Source organism: Mastomys coucha, unplaced genomic scaffold (genome assembly GCF_008632895.1).
Source record: "Mastomys coucha isolate ucsf_1 unplaced genomic scaffold, UCSF_Mcou_1 pScaffold21, whole genome shotgun sequence".
Taxonomy (NCBI): Eukaryota; Metazoa; Chordata; class Mammalia; order Rodentia; family Muridae; genus Mastomys; species Mastomys coucha.
Window position 1 is genome coordinate 100050498 of NW_022196904.1, and position 8379 is coordinate 100058876.

Consider the following 8379-nt stretch of genomic DNA (forward strand, 5'->3'; position numbering starts at 1 on the left):
GGCTGGGCCTTGTTGTGGGCTTTTTAAACCTCAAACCCCCAGTGACATATCTCCTCCAATAAGGCCACACTTCCTAATCCTTCCAAAAAGTTTAACCGGGGACTATGCATTTAAATATATGAGCCCCTGAGGCTGGTCTCACACCACAGAGGCTTATACTTTGACCTCCAGATCCAGGATTAGATGCAGTTTCTTGAGTGATTTTTTAAAACTTTTCCACAGTTGTTCTTGGCCTGTTAACTAAAGAAACATGTCATCTCTCTAGTACTGGAATGGTGGAACAGAAATAGAGAAAACACAACACCTGTCTGTGAAAGAGAATAAAAGAAGACATGGCAAATGGGGGTGGGTGATACAGAGGGCTTCATAGCTCATCTGAAATACCATTGCTCACGTGGTCAGTTTTTGGGTCAGAACCTAGTCACACCACTTGAAAAAGGTTCCTGGCATGTTTTCCTTCCAGCTTCTATGCTCAGAAGCAGAAGAAATCTGAGTCAACTTTTCCCATACGAAATAACCAGTGTTGGGGCTGGAGAGATGGCTGTAGTCAAGTGTGCTTTTTGCTCTCTCAGAAGATCTGAGTTTGGTTTCCAGAACCGCAATGGATGCTTGACAACTACCTGTAACTTCAGCTTCAGGGGATCTGGTGCCCTCTTCTGGCCTCTGTGAGACTTGCATCCACATGAACACACTCTTGCCTCAATATATATCCGCTGGTAACTGCCGTCATCCTAAAAGCTTCCTGACTCATGTGTCTGGTATCTGGGCTAATAAGATAACATGCAGAGGTGGGAACAGTCCACAGCTTCTTAAGCATATATGTGTATGTATATATATATATATAGAAATAAAAAAAATCTTTAAAAAGAGATAGTTTACTCCTGGGTTATTTTCCTAGCCTGTGTTTACAGAGTGGTTTGGATGTCCAAAGACCTGTTTTTCTCCCGTGATCTTCTGTTCTCCTTTTAGTCCAAGTAGGCAGTGTTAACAGAGTGCAAGCACCTCACACTCCTTCGGGACTCTAAGGCTCCTCTTGGCATTCTCTGCATTAGACACAGTCACAACTGCAGATATCTGACAGATTATCTCCCTCCTGCCTGGAGTCTCCTCTGTGGCTGCCGTGGGGCAGCATACCCAGGATCCACAAGAGTGCTTCCCTTTGTTTTCTTGTCTGAGCATCACATTCTAAATCCCTGCAGTCTTAGTAAAGGTTTCACATTGGCTCCCCCAGCTTTGTCATTAGACCATACTTCCTTGACAGCATCCTGGGTTTGATTTTTGCCTGGAGGCCATTTTAAACTTTTAGTATCACACACTGAATGAAATAACACATCTTTATTTTCAAAGCTAGCAAGCCCTGGCTTCTTTTTCATGGTTCCTTCTCTAATGTGTCTGATTCTTTTCACATTTTAGTGTAAACATCCATCCAGAAGCCAGGTGACACCTCCTGTGTTCTCCCTGGAAACTAGGAACACCTTTAATGGGTCACCTACTTCACTGGGCATATTGTTTCCCATTTTATAACAGACAGTATTGCTATACCTCTCTCACTGTATGTTAAAGAGGACCCTCTGTGCATACAGTGGAAGTCAAACTGCAAGTGTGGCTGGATTTAGAGACAAGGCCCAGGGAAAGGTGGTAAAGGTTATGGGAGTCCACTGGGTGAACTCAGTCCTATAGCACAGGGGCCTTGTAAGAAGGAGAGGAGCCAGGGTTTACCCTCTCTCACCATCACATTTATGGGTGTCTATGAGCTTATTTGTGTGTAAATTTGCAGGCATACATGATGCTGCAGCATGTATGTGGAGGTCATAAGACAATGTGCAGGAACTGGTTCACTCCTACTGTGCGGATTCCAGGAATTGAACTGATCTCAGTCAACACGCTTGGCCATCTCACCAGCTCTCTTGTCTTTCTCTGTAGGAAAATAAATTTCCACTGTGTGAGCCCTCTAGTCTCTGGTGCCTTTTATAGGACCCGAGCATCCTAACGTACTACGAAGGGGTCCTGTGTTCTCCACCGTTGACATTATCTTTCTTTCTCCTGTGTACTGTCATCACTACCACCTTGAAGACCACAGGCTCCACAGTTCTCCAAAGTCCCTCCAGCCTGAGCCCTTACAAGTTTACATTTGGTTCACCTTTTCTTTTCCTTTTTCTCTCTTTCTTCTTTTTCTGTTATAGTTTCATCTCTTTTCTGAAATAGATACCAAAATAGATACCAGATATCTGTAATTGCTACAAAATACTATTCCAAGTACTGACTTCAGGTGATAGTCTGTTAATTTCTCATGGTCTCCAGGCCAGGAATTGAGGAGCAGCCTTTTTCACCAGTCTTGACTCAACCATGATAAAGCTGGAGGCAGTTGGTATCTGCCATCATCCTAAAAGCGTCCTGACTCATGTGTCTGGTATTTGGGCTAATAAGATAACGTGCAGAGGTAGGAACAGCCCGCAGCTTCTTAAGCATTTTAATCATCACAGTTGGCCTGTGATTTCTCCAGTGTGATACCTTCAGGCAAGCCAGGCTTCATATGTCTTAAGAAGGCATGTGTTCCAGAGAGAGCTGGGTAGAGGCCTTCTGTTTGTTTATGACCTAATCTAAAAAACTTGCAACACGCTATTATAAGCACAGCCAGGATTCAAGGGGATGAGAGACTTCTTGGTGGGAGGAATGTAGTTTATGTTGTAGGAGAAGCATCCAGGATTGACACACATACTATGCATGTGTACCTGCAGGTACACATGTAACTATTATGGCAACATGTCCTCACACTCAGTGGGTTTGTGGTGAATGTGGCTCATTTGGCTACTGTATTGATTTGGAGACTGACTACTACTAACAAAGATACTAACTAACAAAGTAGTGTCTACACCTGTTGTGCAGGCCCGTGGGCTGCGTGGGAGGCTGCAGCAGAAGGATCACACATTCAGGGACTACTAGGGCTGCAGAGTGAATTCCAGGGCAGCTTGAGCAATTTAGCAATTCCCTACTTCAGAACAAATTTTAAAAAGGGATGAGAATATAGTTCATGGACAGAGCACTTGTCTAGTGTATATGAGGCCCTGGGTCCCTGGGTTCCTGGGTCCCTGGGTTCAATCCCTAGTACTGGGAAAAACAAAAACAAACAAAACAAAACAAAACAAAAAAAGCAAGCCACAATGCCAGCACTACCCACAATAACTACCTATAAGACATTTATTAAAATATTACCATTTAAACATGTTCTTTTGGACAGAGGTCTAACTTAGATACAGTGGGGATCATGAGACCTACACATATAGCTCTGTGTGTTTAACCAAACCTAGAATCAGACAGTGAACATTTCTAGCATGCTTTTGACATCCTTATAACAGTCACCTTTCTCAGTGCTGTGACAAAAGTACCTGACAAAAGCTCCTTAAGAAAGGTGTCCTGGTCAGTGTTCTATTGCTGGGAAGAGACACACAGTAACCATGGCAGCTCTTATACAAGAAAGCATTTCACTGGGGCTTGCTTATGGTTTCAGAGATTCAGTCAATTGTCATCATGGCAGGGAGCATGATGGCGAGTGGCATGCATGGTACTGAAGCAGTAGGTGAGAGCTACATCCTGATCCTCAGGCTGAGAGAGAGAGAAACTGGGCCTGGCATGGGCATTTGAAATCTCAAAGCCCACCCCCCAGTGACACACCTCCTTCAATAAGGCCACACCTACTAATCCTTCTAACCCTATCAAACAGTTCCACTCCATTGTGACTAAGTACTCAAATACATAAGCTCATGAGGGACATTCTTATTCAAACTGCCACAGCAGAGTTTATTCTGGTTCATGCTTTGAGGATACAGTCCATCACGGTGGGGAAGACATGGTAGCCAGTATGAGGCAGCTGACATAGTATCCATAGATGTGACGCAGAGGAGTGACAGCCACTGCTTAGCTGACCTTCTCCTTATTCATGGAATGGTGCCACATCCAGAGTGGGTCTTCCACCTTCAGCTAAACTTTTCTGGAGTCACCTTCACAGAAGTGTGTCTTCTAGCTGACTCTTAGCTCCTGACAGGTTTACCATCATGATGAATAACACCACACTCACAAAGGCTCCTTAATGTACGTTCACTGCTCACCTCCCCACCCCAGATACTATCTGGGGTTCCCTGATCATAGCTTGGTCTGTCTGTTCTTTTGAAAGTTTGAATTACGTTTATTTACTTATGTGTGCATGTACATGTATGTGAATGGGTGTGTGCACACCGCAGCATGACATGGAGGCCAGAGTGTAATCTGCTGGAGTTGATTCTCTTCTTTCACCATGTAAGTTCTGGGACTTGAGTTCTGGTTGTTAGTCTCGGTGGCAAGCACCCTTACCTGCTGAGCCATTTTGCAAAACCCAGGGTTGCCTGGTTCTCGATCTTCCTGCAAACAGGTACTCTTTCCTTTATAAAATGCTAACCCCTTCCAGTCATCACATTCACACTTGGAATACGCGGAGTGTGCGTCATGGTCCATCATGTTTTGTTTGGCCTGCGCAATGTTGTAAACCATCATGAGTCTAACGACTTTCAGCACTGGAAGTTGAATGAATCCCTGCAACTCCTTGGCTTTTTCACACCAGCATGAGGCGCTGCTTTTACTTGTCTCACCCTGCAAGTGTCATATTTGAATTCTCTAATGGGGGGATTATTACCCCAGACCTCTAGGAAGCAGGTATACTGTGGATTAAATAATGGCATACAAACCTCATATTGTGTACAATCATTGTGGGCAGTGGGGTTTGAAATCAGGTATGTTTCTACCAGCACGTCTGAGTTAGGATCAGAGAAGACACATTTGTCTCCACGTTGTTTCTATCTCTGGCTTCTGTGCTCTCTTGCAACCCCATTGCCTCAGTTGTGGCTGACAGATGGGACAGGGATGGTTGAGAACACTCCTCTGATCTCAGCCAGTATCTGATGCTCACTAAAATGACCCCCAAACTCACATTTCACCCATCAGTGCCGAACAGTCTATTTCTCGTTACTACATCCTCCGTCACTTTGGTCCACTCCCCTCAATGCTCAGCCTTCAGGGTTCAGAAAACAGTGTTCTCCTCTCGCTGTCAGCCCTCCTCACTCTAGCCAGCTAAATGCTCCTTTGACTCCAACACTCTTCCAATACTGTTTTAGAAAATTGTGCTGCAGTCACCAAATGATGTATCTGATTGCCCCAGAGTGGCTCTCAGGAGCGCAACCCAAGGAGCAGCCCCATAAAAGGTTAAAAAAGGAACTCAATTCCATTTATTGAACCCCAGCTAAATGCATCACTAACTTTTTATTGATTCTTAAGAAACAGAGATGAGAGGAATCTGTGCTATCGCTACTGGGTGCCAAATGAACACACAGTCACAAGTTTATTACTTGTAGACATCCCACCAGCTTTCCAGATGCTCCATTGGGTTTCAGTTCCACCATAGCAATGGTGGCTCAGCAGTCATGGGCTTGCTTGCCCCTTGTAGCCTGGGTGTAGCAGAGGCTGCAGTGCTGGGCTGGGATGTTAACTGTCAGGCTGGGCTGTAACTGGCCACGGTAAAGTGGAGAGGCAGGAGGTTTGGGTCAGCACTTGCAACTGGTTTCATAATTCAGGGTTCTTAATCCCACACCTATCACTATTTAGCTCTAATCTTTGTATCTGAGGCAGTTTCTTTACTTCTCAGGACTTGAAGATGCATATTCAAGGAGGCTTTATAAATCTTTAGTCCTGGGGTAAATATAATTACTCTCGATTAGGTGCTCTCTCTCTCTCTCTCTCTCTTGCTTGCTTTTCTTCCTTCCTTCCTTCCTTCCTTCCTTCCTTCCTTCCTTCCTTCCTTCCTTCCTTCCTTCCTTCCTTTCTTCCTTCCTTCCTTCCTTTCTGTCTTTATTTTTCTTTTTTATATTTCTTTGAAAATAGGCTCAGAAGTTTGAGATGCAAAATTTCCATTTTCTCCCAGCATACTTTGATAATAGAAGCAACAATGTTTCCCTTTATTGCTGACTCATTATGTAACAGTCCTGGGAAACACCCGGGGTTTTACATGCAGTATTTAATTCATTTTCATTGTGGCATAGTCTTCCACACTGGACCAGTGAGAGGAAGAGACTGCTTTGATGCCATATGGTCAGATAGCTATGGGAATTCAACTGAGTAGGCGGCTGGTAGAATAGTGGGTGTCATGTCGGACGTCCATTTTCCATTTCTGCTTTGCGTTTTGCCTCCTCACATGAAGAAAAACCCCATCCTTTTTACATTGTATGTATGTATGTATGTATGTATGTATGTATTTAATGTATATGGGTGTTTGTTCTGTATGTACACTAGGATAGGATTTCAAATCAGTGGAACTACAGTCATAGATGGTTGTGAGCCACCCTGTGGGTGATGACAACTAAACTCAGGACCTCTGGAAGAGCAGCAAGTATTCTTAACTGCTGAGTCATCTCTCCAGCCCCTATCCTCACACTTTTGATAGCAAATCTGGACTGTTTGGCCAATGTCAAAGCCAGTTACATACATCCACCCCACTGGCTGAAAGCCAGGTCCCAGATGGTGTGTGTGATGTAAGCGTGGTGAATTACAGTCTGTTCTCAGGAAGATTGTCTTCTATCTGGTCAACACTTTCTTCTGTGCCTTCTGTTCCTCTGTCCCCAGTGTACATACCAGTGTGTTCTGAGATTTTACAAGCTTTCAGACATTTCTTTTCTTCTTCTTCCTCCCTCTTCTCTCCTCCTCCCCCCATCTCCTTTTGGTCCGACTGGTTCTTTTGGTTCACCTCCTCTTATTTTTATGAAACAGGATCTCATGTAGCCCAGGCTACTCTTGAACTCAGTATGTACCCAAGGATGGCCTTACTTCTGATCCTCCTGTCGCCCCTTGTGGATTCTGGGATTACAACTATATACTCCTATATCTGGCTTTATGCAGTGTTGGGGTAAAACTCAGGGCCTCATGCACGTTAGACAAGCATTCCACCAGCTCACCTACATCTCCAGCTCTCTGGGCATCTTCTCTAATTTATTCTTTGATTGAGCTTTCAGTGAATTCATCACCACTTTTTACTTGAAAATCATAACTCCCTGTCTCTAACTCAAACTCTCTTCATTCCTGAGATGCACACAGAACTGACTATTGCTGGGCATTTTCATTGGATGGCATTATAAATTATGTAACATTCCTCCCATTCAACTCCAGAACCACAGATTGTGACTTTATTCAGAAAAGTATGTTTGTGGAAGTAATTGCATTAAAATGAGCTCACCAAAGTGGCCCTAATCTGACATATCTGTTCCTATGAAAAGAGGGAGTTTTGGATCCAGAGATACAGGGGAGATGCCAGAGACCCAGGTGAAGCAGCAGCTTCCGAGGAACACCAGAGATTTCCAGCAATCTATCAGAAGCTAGGAAAGACACCTTCCCTGTCCCTGCCCACAGCTTCTTCCTCTCACTCTCAGGAAGTTAAGGCACTACTTGCAGGAAATGGAATGCTTAGAAAATATTTGCCAAGGGCTGGAAGAGTGGAGGCTGGGAAAAGCTAACAGTGATTTTAGAGAACCAGGAAGTTATAAAGGTTATAAGCAAAGGAACAAACCGTCACTAAGGGTCTTAGCTGACAGAAGGATTTCCCATGGATGACTCACAGGAGGGCTTCTGGAAGGGAGGTCCAATGCCAGAGGGTCAACAGACTGGCCTGTCTCTTTTTCACATACCAAATCTCATCATGATGCCTCTTATTGATGGACTCCAAGCAGCTGCTGACAAGGAATCTGGGAAACGTTTGTCTCTGGTGTCATGAGGAATTCAAGAGGGATGGGCAGCTGAATGCTAACAAAAGGATCTAGGGCAGAATGGGTTTGGAAAATTATAAAACCTACCCCCCACAACAGCAGAAAATACAACTGTCTCCTAAAGTCCAAAGCCCCCCAAACCATCCCTACTACCCAAACCCTGTGAGGTTTTAAAGAGACAACATCTGTGAATTTCCTTTGAAAAGCAAGATTTTTTTAAATGCAAATTCACGAGGATGTATATATGTATGTATGAATTATTATTATTTTTTTACAGGATCAAAGTCAAGGATTGAGATACATGCAAGATGTGTTTAGCGGGAGAGACTTCATTGTGAAAGAGAGAACATTTTGCTGAAATGAAATACAGACAATTGGTCACAAAGCTTGCTTTCATTTCTGAGTTATTATTTCACAGCCCTGTAATGAACTGAGTGTATTTACATGCACCTTTCAATGAAGGTCTACTTTGTGAGTTTGTGAGTACAGCTGTACTTTTTCTCTGTGTGTTTCATGAAGAATGTGAGTGTGAGTGTGTGAGTTTGTGCATGAGTGTATGTGTGTTGAGTGTATGTGTATGAGTGTGTATGAATGTATGTAT

At 43.8% G+C, this 8379-nt stretch overlaps 1 long non-coding RNA gene across 1 annotated transcript in view; it reads left to right on the forward strand.

Moving 5' to 3' along the window:
- The window catches only part of LOC116102803, a 63228-nt gene extending 55054 nt beyond the window's left edge, over positions 1–8174 (forward strand). The window contains exon 3 of the long non-coding RNA XR_004123284.1: positions 8056–8174. This is a non-coding gene — a long non-coding RNA (uncharacterized LOC116102803). The remainder of the gene's footprint in view (positions 1–8055) is intronic.
- Positions 8175–8379: the final 205 nt, after the last annotated feature.